This window comes from Microtus pennsylvanicus, chromosome 4, assembly GCF_037038515.1.
Source record: "Microtus pennsylvanicus isolate mMicPen1 chromosome 4, mMicPen1.hap1, whole genome shotgun sequence".
Lineage (NCBI taxonomy): Eukaryota > Metazoa > Chordata > Mammalia > Rodentia > Cricetidae > Microtus > Microtus pennsylvanicus.
Window position 1 is genome coordinate 44,684,983 of NC_134582.1, and position 13,382 is coordinate 44,698,364.

Below are 13,382 nucleotides of genomic sequence, written 5' to 3' on the forward strand. Positions count from 1 at the left end.
GTCCTACAAGCTCCTATGTGCATTCTCACAGCCCCCTCCCTCTCTGCTGCTATCAGTCCTTGCTGTAGCTACACCCTGCGCGCTGCAGGGAGACCACCCTGTGCCATTCTGCCCTCCCTGACCTCTGTCACTGCAAAACCCCTCCTTGCCTCCCACTTTCCTAAGATTTTCTCCGTTTTTCAGGGAGCCCAGGCAAATCCTCTCCTGGGAAGAAACCATCAGAGTTCATTTGGAAGTCAGATAAAGAGGCAGACAGTGAGACAGACAGCAAGAGACAGACGAGAGACAGGTTGAAAATGGATTTTGAAGTGCCGTTGAGCCAATGATCTTGGTCAAATCCCATTGAGAGACAAGGTATCCGTGTATCTTGCAGATTTATCTAGGGCTAACTTTGCTTGTTTCCCTCTACCCACCGGCCCTTTCTCCTTGCCCCTGCCCTTCCCTGCGCTGCCTCCCAGACTAGCATCCTACCCCCATCCCACCCCATCCTGCCTCAGGGCATTCATCACTTGGTCTAGTGATTTATCAAAGGCCCTGACAGTCCCTGTTGGGCAAAAATCGATCTGTGAAGAATGGGACCAACCCAAGGCCCCCTCTTCTCCCAAACCCCACCATCAATCTGCCCCAAAGGAGCTCCACAGCTCAACGTCAGCAGTGCCCCTAGGCTGGGGCAGTCTCTGTTTTCTTTGCTGTTCTTAAGAAGAAGGGAGAAAGCAAGCAAAGAAGAGAGGGAGAGGGCAGACAAGGGGAGAGGGAGGGACAGGGAGGAAAGAGAGGGAGGGAGAGAGAGAGGGAGGGAGAAAGATTAGTGCCTTCTCCCAGATGTTTATTTTGTTGTTTTTAAGTGAGAAAGTCCCAGCTCTATTAAATGCAATCAATACTTGGCCCAAGAGAAGCTTCCCTTCTCTAAGACATTTGAAATCTGGTCAAATCATTTTGCCCTGATACAAAGTAATTTATCAATTTCAAAACCCTTCTAATCAGTGGAGGCTGTGGAGTCTCCATTCCTGCCTGCTATCCTTTGCTTTTTCTGCACACACACACACACACACACACACACACACACACACACACTCTCTCTCTCTCTCTCTCTCTCTCTCTCTCTCTCTCTTTCTCACACACACACACACACTCGCGCACACACACACATTCGCACATACCACATTCTCTCTCTTACTCTCTCTCACAAACACTCTTTCTCATACACACACACTCTCAAACACACACACACACACACACACACACACACACACACACACACACACCCCTCTGTTCTCTTTCTGTCCTTCTTTACCTCCCTCCCTTCTGTCTCCCAGCAACCGCAGATTGACTTCTCACCCCTTCAGTACAGCCTCCAGGCCAGGTATCATCCTTGCATCTCTAGCCCAGTCTGTATGCTCCTCACCCTGCAGGCCTTACACTCAACCCTGGGGCACCAGAATGACTGAAAGTACAGCCACAGGCACAAACACTTTCTTCTTTTCCTAGTGACAATAAGCTGGGGCTAGGAGCGTCTTGTTCTTAGACAGAGACCAGAACTTGGGCCAAGAGGCTAGATGGGACCTTTGGGCCACCAAGATTGTCCCTTAGGGCCTTGACACATGTCTCCAAGGAACAAGGGAGACTGGCTGGCTGGAGAGGAGTTGATGAATCTGGCTGAATCTGAGGATGATGTCACAATACTTTCTGCCTGCAAAGCTGCTATTTTGGCCCTCGAGACAGGTTGTGTCTAAAGGGAAATTGTGACAGCAGCAAAATCACCTTGTAGCTCACCCTCCCATCCCCAGAAGAGTGGCTTCAGCCTTTGCAGCACCATTAGATTGGATTCTCGTCAGGTCCTTTGTGACTGCCAGCTGTGGTGGTCAGATAGGCCTCTGACCTTTGGGGAGAGGCCACCCACTGAATAGCTAATTCAAATGGTCTCACAATTGTCTCTGCATTCCCTGGCCTCAGAGGTGACTGAGGGAAGTGACTCAGCTGGCCAGAAGTCACCACAAGGAAACTCAAAGCATATGATCTCTCAGAGGACCTTTACCCACAGGATAGTAAATCTAGAAGCCTGACTTTGGCCCTCTAGGCTCCTCTGCCAAATCTAACCTAAAATCTCTAGTAGACCTGCCATGCCTTGGGTTAGGAAGACACCCTGTAAACATGTATGCAGTTAGTGAATGGATAGAGATCTTCATGGAGTTCTGCTCCTTGTTTTGTGCCTCTCCCCTCCCCATAGCTATCATAGGTCATCTAGGACCAGAACCACAGACTGACTGTCTTTGAAGCCCTCACAGCTCCTTACCCAGAGCTCTCCTCAAAATAATGTTAAACTAGAGTGAACACAGCGTCCTATGGTTTATGAGGTGTTTTAATATTAACTGTCTAATTTAATTCTACAATAATGCTGGGGGGATACATATTATCCTGTTTTATAGCAAGAGAATTCAAGGTTCATAGAGGTGAAGTCACTTGTCCCAAATCACACATGGAGCAAATAACAAATCTAGGCAATCTACCCAAGTTCTCTCAATCCAGACCCTAAATCTTTCCACCGTTGCTATTCATTATATAAGCATTAAGCATCTGCTTCACACAAGATTCCCAGTTTTCTTCATGGCCACTTAAAGCCAGATAATACTACACTCTTGCACGCTTTCTTTCTGTAGTGTTTTTGGTCTCGCGCTGTAGCCCAGGCAAGGCTGAAACTCATTGCAGCCTCCCTGGCTTGACTGCTAAGAGCTGGGATGGTCAGTGTGAGTCTCTATGCTCTGCTTGACAGGCTGGGAGCTAGAGGTGCAATTATTAGCTGAAGACAGTACAGTAAACAAGAGACAGAGGTAGGACGGGAAATAAGAGATGGAGGTAGATTTAATCTAGATCTCTTGATCAAATCGTTGGTCTTTCCCACTTCAACATAAAACCCTTTGCAGGGATGTTCAGAAAAGGCTTGATAAATGCCAAGCCCTTTCCCATGTAATCTTTGTAAAATTCACTTCCTTCTTAGAAATGAAGGAATCAAAACTTTGAAAAGTCTAATGCCCGATGCCTCACTGAGATTTGAACTCCTGTCTCAGGCTGCAGAACAGCAGCTTGGCTGTTCTAGCTTACTGATGCTCTCAGAAACACTCATGCATCCAGCAACCAGTTTACCAACTGGGTGTCTAGCCAGTGTTCGGGCAGATCTCATGGCACAGCAGGAAGAGAAGCTGTAATTGATGGGCTTCCAGAGCAGTGGCTGGCCCCTGGTCCACACTGACTCTGCCAAGCCCTCTGGACCTGATTGTTTCTGCTCCACTTTCTGACCGGTCATTCATGCCAAGGGATCCTCATATAATCATGTGACATTATCTTCCCCATTTGAAGCATATGGAGACCAGAGAGATCAGCAAGTTGTACCTGGACACACAGCCTCACAGCGTATCAAAGAACTATCCGCATAAGGGCCCTGCTGCTTTAGTGTTTGTGTGTGTGTGTGTGTGTGTGTGTGTGTGTGTGTGTGTGATCATCTCTCAGGCTGTTTGGGAAGAGAACTGTCACTAGGCTGTCACTAAGGAACACTGCAGCTGCCAGAGGGCCCCAGTAGTCAGGAGACACATGTAAATACAGGGTAAACTGCTGGGAGACAATTTGAACTGGTAGTCACTGAAGAAGTGGATGGGACAGCAACCGACTTAGGGAACACCCCAGGGCTTGGAGCCTTCATTTTCATTTCCATCCAGCTGAAGACTTCCCACCCTTTCTCTGGAAAACAACACCACGGCCACCCCCGCCCCCCAACAAAGAATAGCTGTAGCACTACTCGGCTCAGGACTCGCCCTGATTGCTTCCCACATTGATGGATGAATGTGGTTCCACAAATTGGAAAAATAACCAGGGTGCAGCTCCCAGATCCTGCTGCCTATGGGTGGAGGGGGCTCTTCTGGGTTAACCCAAGACCTGGGAGGAATCAGTCCTCTGCATACCAACCCAAAGAGGCAGCGGGAGAGGCTCCCAGCCTGGTGGGGGTGGATTTCGATTTCCTACAGGGTTTCTCTGTGTCACCTCTCATCACCATAATATTTACATCAAATGCAAAAGGCCTCCTCGGAATAGAACCCTGAGGTTGTAAATGCCAACTCTAAGAATGTCAGCAAAAGGAAAAGATCAGGTTCCTTCAACAGCAGCCTCCCCCTCCTCCAGGCAATGCCTGCTGCAACCCCGAGGGCAGGCAATGCAGGCTCCAGAGCTTCCCTGAACCTCACCCCAAATATGGAAAGGTTGGGGGGACACCCAGGGCACTCAAGGACATTCATGTCTGATTCAGCAACACCAGGTAACTTCATCTCTTCCACCTGACTTCACACAACGTCTGAGGAAATGAGTCCACGTACATTCCCCATTCAGGCTGGGTGGTGGATTTAATCCCAGCACTTAGGAGGCAGAGGCCAGTGGATTTCTATGAGTTCAAGGCCAATCTGGTCTATAGAGTGAGTTCCAGGACAGGCACCAAAGCTACCTGGAGAAACCCTGTCTCGAAAAACAAAAACAAACAAACAAAAGGTGTGTGTGTGTGTATATATATATATATATATATATATATATATTCTCCACTCAGCAAGGGAGGCCAGGCTATCTCACGGACAGATAGACAGCTCAGCTGCCCAGTGATCAGGCTGCAGTGTGCTCTGCAACCCTTTGACGGAGTTCTCTCTGTACCCTGTTTCTCATGCCCCTCATCATGTCCCTCTTGGGGCCCCTGGAGCTTTTCAGAGACCGCTCACTTATCAAACATTTATTGAGCAATTATTAAGCACCAGGCCCCGGGAGTACCGTGGCGAACAAACAAGGTTTCTTCCCTGAAGGAACTTCTGTTCTAGCTACAAGACAACCGATGATTAAGGTGAGGAATGAATAATTTTAATTGCTGTGAAGAAAATAAATTGGGATGAAAGGAGGGAGGCCATTGGTGGTGCCGAGGCAGTGGGGAAAGGGCCTCTCTGAGGAGGCAGCGTTTGACCTGAAAAATAAGAAGCTGCCCCATAGAGATTTGGAGGGAAAGTGCCCAGAGCAGCAGTGCAGTGAGGGCAAGAGGCTTGGGAAGAGAACATGTGTGCTTTGGATCTGAAAGGAGGCGCCAGCCCTGCGGAAGGGGTGGTAGAGTAGGAGGGGCTGAGGTTAGAGAGATGCATGGGCTTGCTGAGTGGAAAGGAAAAGGGATTCTTATTAAGGGCACCGGGGAGCTGGGTGAGTGATGTAAGCACTCTAACTTACATTTAAAACTTTTGCAAAGATTAAAAACAAAACAATGGCGACAAAAACCTCCACAATTTGGTTCAGGACTGGCTTTGTGGCTTCTTCACCGTGTAAGCTTCATTATGTTAAAGTTTAGTTCTGAGAGATGGCTCAGAGGTTAAGAGCATTGCCTGCTCCTCCAAAGGTCCTGAGTTCAAATCCCAACAACCACATGGTGGCTCACAACCATCTGTAATGAGGTCTGGTGTCCTCTTCTGGCCTGCAGGTGTACACACAGGCAGAATATTGTATACATAAGTTTTTTTTTTTAAAAGAACTTTTGATACTCTGGTTTCTCTTCAGATTGTATAAATCTTTCGCCTTTTACTAAAAAGAACTTTTGGGGCTAGGAGGGTGTGTGTGGGGGGGTGGAAAGATGGCTCTGTGGTTAGGAATGCTTGCTGCTCTTCCAGGAAACCTGAGTTCAGTTCCCAGCACCCTCAGCAGGTGGCTCACAACTGACTGGAACTCCAACTCTCTCTTCTGTCTTCCAGGAACAACACCACACATATTAAATAAAAAATAAATGCTTATTTTAAGGAAAGAGCATGTGGATAATATGAGCTTGTTTTTATAGGGTAACTAAGGCAGGGCCTGTCATCTGCTGGTGTATAGTCGGTGTCTCATTTTGACCTGGTCTTCTTTCACTAGGTTCCAGCCTAGGCCCTACTTCTCCCTAGCTCCCACATCACTCACTCGGGACATCCCTGGACCCAGCTGGGATCCTAGAACAGAGTGGTGGTGGGGCTCCATCTACTGGCATCAGGACCAGCTAAGGCGGCCCTACGATTCCTCTCGCCCAGGGCCCCATTATTTGATGTGCTACTCTCTGGAAATCAAAACTCCAGAGCCTAGACTAGATTGCTCGAAGGACCGTGTGCTGCTGGATTGACTGGACATATTTGCATTCGGACACACTCTTTATCCATGTCATTGGCTGCTGCAAAATGGTGGGTCCCGTGTGCAAGGGAAAGGCTGTCATTCACGGAGGTCATACTTCTCCACACTCATGGGTATTCATCTCCAAACGCTTTGCACATGACCCTTGACCCAAGAAGTTGCCTAGGGAAGGATTGGGAGAATGAGCTTGAAATAACTGAAGGGAGCGGATGGGGGGGGGAACATGGGCAAGGCTAAGAGCCAGCAGGTGTTCCCCACTTTTTTCTCCTGGGTCAGGGTCATACTGCAGCCAGTTCCAACGTTGGAAGAGGCGGCGGTGCCCAGGGAAGAATCTGTCAACCAGCTGCCTGGGTGTCCGCATATCCACATGACTGGCTTCTAGGAGCAGGAAGGTTTTTCTACATCCCTCCTTGTGTGGGACTCCATAGAAAGGATGTGATAAGGTTGATTAATTGCTCTTAAAAAGTTCTTTGGAAGGAAGAGAGCCACGGGGTCGGGGGGGCAGAGGAGCATCCCCGCAGTGGTGGCAGTGAAGTCTTGCCAGTTGCAATGGGGGCTGCAAAGGGCCAGGCGTGGGCAGCAGCAGCCAGGCACAGGAAAGCGGCAGGCGGCATCAAGAAAGGACATGGGAGAGGCCTCTTGAATAGCTACAGAAATGCCTCTGCTCCTGACTGCTCCCTAAAGGAACAATAGAGTTTTGTTATCCGGGGTGGGAAGTGCTAAATGCTTGGCCCTGTGCGTGACACAGGGGGGCAAAGAAACACAGCCTCAGCATGCTCTTCTTCCTTCCCAGATCCGAGCCCCAGAAGACCCTGTTTCCTCATTCTTGGGGGACTTATGAGGGACTCTTTTCCACATCCAGCTTCTAGAGAGTTTCTATAACCCTAATGAAGTACCCGGGTAAGTCTCAAATTTTAGTAGTATCTCTCCCTGCCCTCAGCATCTCCACTGGACCCAGAGGCCTGCCACAGACCAGGTATCTGGAAACTGGCAGACAACCTTTGGCACCCTAGGAACCCAAGGACACTGGCCAAGGTCCTGAAATGTCCTAACTCTTCCCTCACAGCCTGTGTGCACGCTCCTCTCATCATCCTACCTGTCCACCCCAACTCCACATTCAAGGCTTGCTCCTGCCTGGAACCATCTCAGTCTAAGGGTCATCAAAGACTGATCCTAGAGAGCTCCAAGCTTCAAAGCAGCAGCCTCTGCCTCTCTTCCCGTCCTTACCACAGGCTCTGTCTGTTCTACTGGCCTCATCAAGGACAGCCCCCTGCAATCTGACCATGGCAGCAGCTGTCAGGGCCTGGGGCTGCACTTGACATCCTGAGCTAACCATATTCTCGAAGAGGAAGCAGGTTGGAAGTTCCGCATGCTTGCACACACCTGCACACACCATGCACACACTCAAGCTCTCAATGTCAGCCTGGAACAGAGAAGTGGTTCTTAGATTTCATAAAAATCTCTGCTTGAGATGTCCCCAGGGGGGAAAAACAACATATACATATGTGACCTTCTGTAGGGGCTGGGATGGGGTGGTTCTTCCCCTGGTTCCTGCCTTCAGCTGTAACCTTTCTCCAAAGAATGGGACTCTTCTAAGAGACTCCCAGGCAGGTAGGGATTTGACCAAATCACAGAATGTGCTTTTATAAACTCGGTCATTCTTAAAGATTATTTTTTGATTATTTGTAATGTGTGTTCATGCTCACTCATGCACAGGTCCCCAAAAAGCCCAGAAAAGGGTGTCATATCTCCCTGTAGTTGGAGTTATAGGCAATTATGAGCTGCCTGATGTGGGTGCTAGGAACGAAACTCAGATCCTCTGCAAGAGCAGTATTGTGCTTTTAACCACTGAGCCATCTCTCTCGCCCTATGTTAACTGAGGGCTCTTCAGGAGCTGTGCCAGTGTGGCTAGGCCATGGTACGAAAGGGACCACAGCCATACTTAAGGCCACCTATAGCTGTCAATCTCAGGAACTAAGCACTTACAAAAAGAAGAAGAAGAAAAAGAAGAAGAAGAAGTTGTTTCTTTTTGTTTTGTTTTAAATTTGTTTAAATTTGTGTATGATCCTGCACAAATATATGTGCAGCAAGAGCCCTAGGAGGCAAGAAGAAGACATTGGATCCTCTAGAACTGGAATCGAAGGCTGTTGCAAGCACATATACAAACCCTGGCCTTTTGCAAGAGATCTTTTGTATGTATTTAACTGTTGGGTCATATTTCCAGCCTAAGAACAGACCACTTCTGTCCCTCCCAAGCCCCCTGCCCTGTCTTGTCTTCTTGAACCAGGACAAGTACACCCCAGCGCCAGCCCCCGCCTTCTACCTGTCATCTCATACTCTGGCCAGGCGTATTTACAGTGTTCCCCAAGAGTGTAAACAGAGAAACAGGGCTGCTCCTGCTCCAGCCTTCCTCTAACTGCTTTGAATTCAATACACAGACTTGTAGACTATCCACATTAATGCCCTGGCATACAAGTCACACACATAGGTCAGGGCATACATCAGCCATGCAGGAGCATACTAAACCAGATATCATAAAAGCAGAGTGGAATTTCAGGAAGTACATGCACTGGCACACATTCAGATAATTACACAACCCTGTAAAACATACACACAAACATGCAGGATCTAACATGTAACTCTCCTTCCCCACCTCCCAGGGAACTTTCCCGATCAGCTGAGCTTTCCGCTACTCTCTGCAGCATGCCCCCACTCCTCCAAGCCCCACTGCAGCTGGCTGGGTTTTTTGTGACAGAATCATTCTTCCCCCTTTTCCCTCACCCAGTGCATTCCTGGTAGGCCTCTGGGTTCATTTCCCAGGGCTGCCATAACAAATTACCATGATTTAAAGGCAAAGAAATTTTTTCACTGACAGTTCTAGAGGCCAGAACTCTGAAGTCGCGTCAGTATGGTGAGTTCCTTTCCGAGGGCTTTGGAGAAAGCCCTGTGTTCTATGCCTCTGAGTCTCAGGAAAGTTCTAGCTCTTGTCTGAGTGTGTGGGACGGGGGGGGGAGGCAGAAAACAGTCACTGAGGCCCACAACCTTTCAGGAGTTTCTGAAGACTGCAATGCACGGTGTCCTCAGCTGATGGACTACCCCCCCCAATACTTCTCTGGTCATGTGACACTGTTGTCACTCTGTGTCTGTGACCAGATGTCCTTCGAGAAGCACACTGGTTGTTGGAGCAGTAGGCTGTCGTCCCCTCATGCAGCAATGATTTTGTCTTAAGTTGATGGTGTTTGCAAAGGCTCAGCTTCTAAACAAGGTAGTGTTCACAGGTGACACATCCTTGGGGTGGGGGAAGCGGTTCAATCCCCAACAGACTCCAAGTCCTGGCCAGTTTTTCCTTTCTTCACTAGCCCTTTCCTGATCTGTCTCCCTAGATTGCCTGAGCTGTGACTCTGCGGTGTACTCACGAATCACGGTACTTCATCTGCTCTAACTTGCTGGGGGCCATTAATTTCTAGATAGGGTTTTGATATGTGGCGTAGGCTAGCCTTAGATTCATGAGCCTCCTTACTTTAGCATCGTAGGGATGGGATTACAGGTGCAAGCTGCCACATGTGTTGTTACTATTCCTCTAATGGTCTCTTTCCTCGCTCTGGGCTTGGACAGCCTGCACCATACTCAATTTCTCCTTAATATCTGGTGTATCACATTACATAGGAACATGGTACATGTATGTGTGCCATTCTTATGCACAGGGATGGACACCTGCACCCTACATACATGTCAGACATATATATCATACATATACATGGACACAAGTAAATTTATACGCATGTGCATGCCAGTTCTTAAATGCAGTCTAGAGGGTTCCAAGTAACCAATCAGTGTTGGCTGACTTCCAAGAAAGCACAGCCTTCACCAAGTGCTGTGGGGGAGGCAAGGAGGGGTCACCTGTGATCTCCTGCCCTCGAGAGGCTAATGAGCTAACTGGAAAAACGAGACTAATACATGACAATAGATCTTCAGAGTCCAGTTCTATGGTGTAAGCCACGATGGCGGGAGACTGGAGCTCTCGCTGGCTGGGGCAGTCAGGGGATGCCCCAAGGAGTCAGAGAATAACATCCACCTTCCCGCCAGCCTCAGGCTGTGGGGATGAATGCAGAGCTCCAGTACCTTCTAGAAGGGTAGGGTTAAGCCCTACAATTGGTCCCATGAGCTGGCTGGCCCCTGGACCTTTAGATTGCTGTTCTTTGACCTTTCCCAAGGAGCGATAGGTGATAGGCTGGCAAAAAGTCTTTGTGATACCTCTGCTGGCAAAGCCTCCCCTGCCAGCTTCCAATGACAAAGAAATGGCTAACGGATGGGAAGAAAACTCCATAGATCCTTCCCACCCTCTGTGCTCTGACGTCATAACATCCCTTAAGACGGTTTCCAAGGACTCTAGCTCCCTGCTTTCAGAATCCCAACAGTAGCGCTGTTCAGCTGAAGCAATGGGGACATTTGGGGTGGGGAGGAGTTAGGAGAATCATGCCCATGAGTATTGTACAATCTTGGGAGCTCTGAAGCCGGATAGATTCCCACTCAAACCTTAGTCCTTTTCTTGCTGTGTTTTCTTGACTAAGTACTTAACCCCTCTGAGCGTCCACTTCCTCAGCTGCAGTAACTGTAGTACTGTCCACAAAGCTCCCGGACTGCAGTAATTGCAGTACTGTCCACAAGGCTCCCAGACTTCAGTGATTCTATTCAGCAAATAGAAGCTGTACATGACCGTCTAAATTCTCCTGCTCCAACTGCATTCATATGTCTAGCTGAAGTACAGCCAGAGCCCAGTGTGGCGAACCTCTCGACCAGCGAGGAAGAACAACCACCACACCAGGATTCCACTCAGATCACGCTTTACTGGAGTACCCTTGATTGATGGGGAGCAGGAAACGAGAGGGGCAGGAAACAAGGGGCAGGAAGGGAAGGGTAGGAAGCGAAGGGGAGAGATAGCAGGAAGCTAAGGGACGAAGGGCACTGAGGCAGCTGCTTAAATAGGGAATTGGCACACGGGTCGCCCTGTGATTGGCTGCCACCAACAGCTGACACCAGACCGCATCGGGATAGGCTCAAGGATCCTCATCCACCGTGCATGCGGGAAGCGGGGGACATGCAGCTCTCAAAGGCATAGCCAAATATGGAGTTGTTTATTTCCAACAAGACAGAATGTCGGCGCCATCTTGTAATGGTGATCCTGTCCGGCTCACTACAGCCCAGGATACCCACTCTCGACCCAAGCAGAAAAACCTCTTCTGCACACGAGCCACTCAGTGTGCGACAGCCTAATGCCTTTTCTTGGCTCTTGCCACAAAGCACAGCAGTGACCCCAAATCTCCCTGTGAGAAGTTTGCTCCTCAGTGATGTTTGCTGACGGAACATAAGGACGGGAAGGGGGAATGGGCAAACCTACCACAGTTAAGACTGACTCGTCTCATGGGCTGGGTAGCGCTGTAGCTCTATGGATAGAGTGTTTGGCTAGCATGCAGAAGGCCCTGGTTCTGATCCAGAGCGGCACATAAACCGGAAGTGATTGTGCAAGCCTGTTGTGGAAGCAAGAGGATCAGAAGTTCAAGGTTATCGCTGGTTATGTACTGAGTTTGAGGTCAGTCTGGGCTACGTGAGACCTTGTCTCCAAAACAATGCAAAACAGTCACCAGTCTTAGGGACACTGGACTTCATTGGTTGGCCAGCAGGTGGCCAACGTGACAAGCACCATTTGCTTACCCACCTCAGGTTTTGGGGAGGGAGCAAGCTTTTTGTTTGGTTTTGTTAGAAATAGTTATTTGAGCTGGGTATGGTGGTGCACGCCTTTAATCCCAGCGCGCGGGAGGAAGAGGCAGGCAGATTTCTGTGATTTTGAGGCCAGCCTGGTCTACAGAGTGAGTTCCAGGACATCTAGAGTCACTTAGTGAGACTCTGTCCCAAGAAAAAAGAAAAGAAAAAGAAGTAGCCATTTGTCCTCTAGGCTGAGGTGTTGTCCTGAAGTGTCTGGGGAGGCTGTGACTGGGACACGGGAAGCCAGCGTGAGCCCTCCATCACTCTTTGTGTCCTCTCTAACCTTGAAACTGTCCATTTCCTCAGACTGGAAGCCTTGGGGGCTTTGAGAAATCCCTGAGAAGAGAGTGAAGTGCATAAGAAAGAGAAAAGAGTTTGGGCCAGAAACGGACCAAGCCTGACGATTTCCAGCTGCAGGGACCTTCTTGTCCCTGTCCCTACATGTGCTTCTTGCAAAGATTTTTCTAGAACTGAATGTGATGGGGTGCAACACTAATCCCAGAACTTTGGAGGCAGAGGCAAGAGTATTGACAGTTCAAAAGCAGACTGGACTACATGGTGAGAGCCTGTCTCAAGAAAGAAAGAGAAAGGGGTTAGAGTTGGTTCTGTTCACGAAGCAATAGCCTCTCAAGTGTCAAGGCCCACGTTGGATCCCTGGCGTCCATGAACAAATGCGGCGGTACACGTTTGGAATTGCAGCACCACTGGGGAGGTAGAAACAGACTAATCTCTGGACTCCATTAGCTGCCCACCCAACCTTCTCAGCGAGGTCCAGGATAATGAGAGACTCTGTCTCAGTGGGTGAATGGCATTCTTTAAGATGACCCCAGGGTTGTCCCTTGCCCTCCACACACACACAGGCAAACAGACACATGTACACACAGACACACACTCACAGACACTCACGCACATGTATGCGTACACACACACACACACACACACATCCCTGGAAAGGAGAGGACAGAGAGGAGGACCACCCGTAGGGAGAAGGATAGGACAAGCCTGGGGCTGGCAAGGTCAGGTGTTTCCCTTGAAGCTTCAGTGACAAGGTTTTGGGAAATTATTCTCTTACGAAAAACAGCTCATCAACTACCTAAAACTAAAGCCAGCAGAGAGAAGAGGGATAGACAACGACCAGATCCTGAAAGACTCTGTTTCTGCTTGCTTTGCCAGTGAAACAAGGGACCACCCTCCCACTGAGGTCAGAGGGCAATATGATCCAGCTCAGGGAGGGCTGGGAATGGAAGAAAGGAGAGAATGACCCTGCTGGAGGGCTTGCCAGCCAGCCAGCCAGGTGACCTCCGTGGAACCACAAGCGGGAAAGAGGGGCAGGTGGCAGGGCATAGAAGGTACAAGAGAGCAGACAAGGAACCAAAGCCGGAGACTCAGAAACCCAGGGTCCCTCAGCCATGCCCTCCTGGTGGGCCAGTGAGAGACGGTAGCTTGGCTCAGACTTC

General features: G+C 49.3%; 1 long non-coding RNA gene across 3 annotated transcripts in view; it reads right to left on the reverse strand.

Annotated features, from left to right (window-relative positions):
* Positions 1–13,382, reverse strand: part of LOC142847775 (uncharacterized) — a 62,834-nt gene that overhangs the window by 25,283 nt on the left and 24,169 nt on the right. The gene's annotated exons all lie outside the window — the stretch shown is intronic.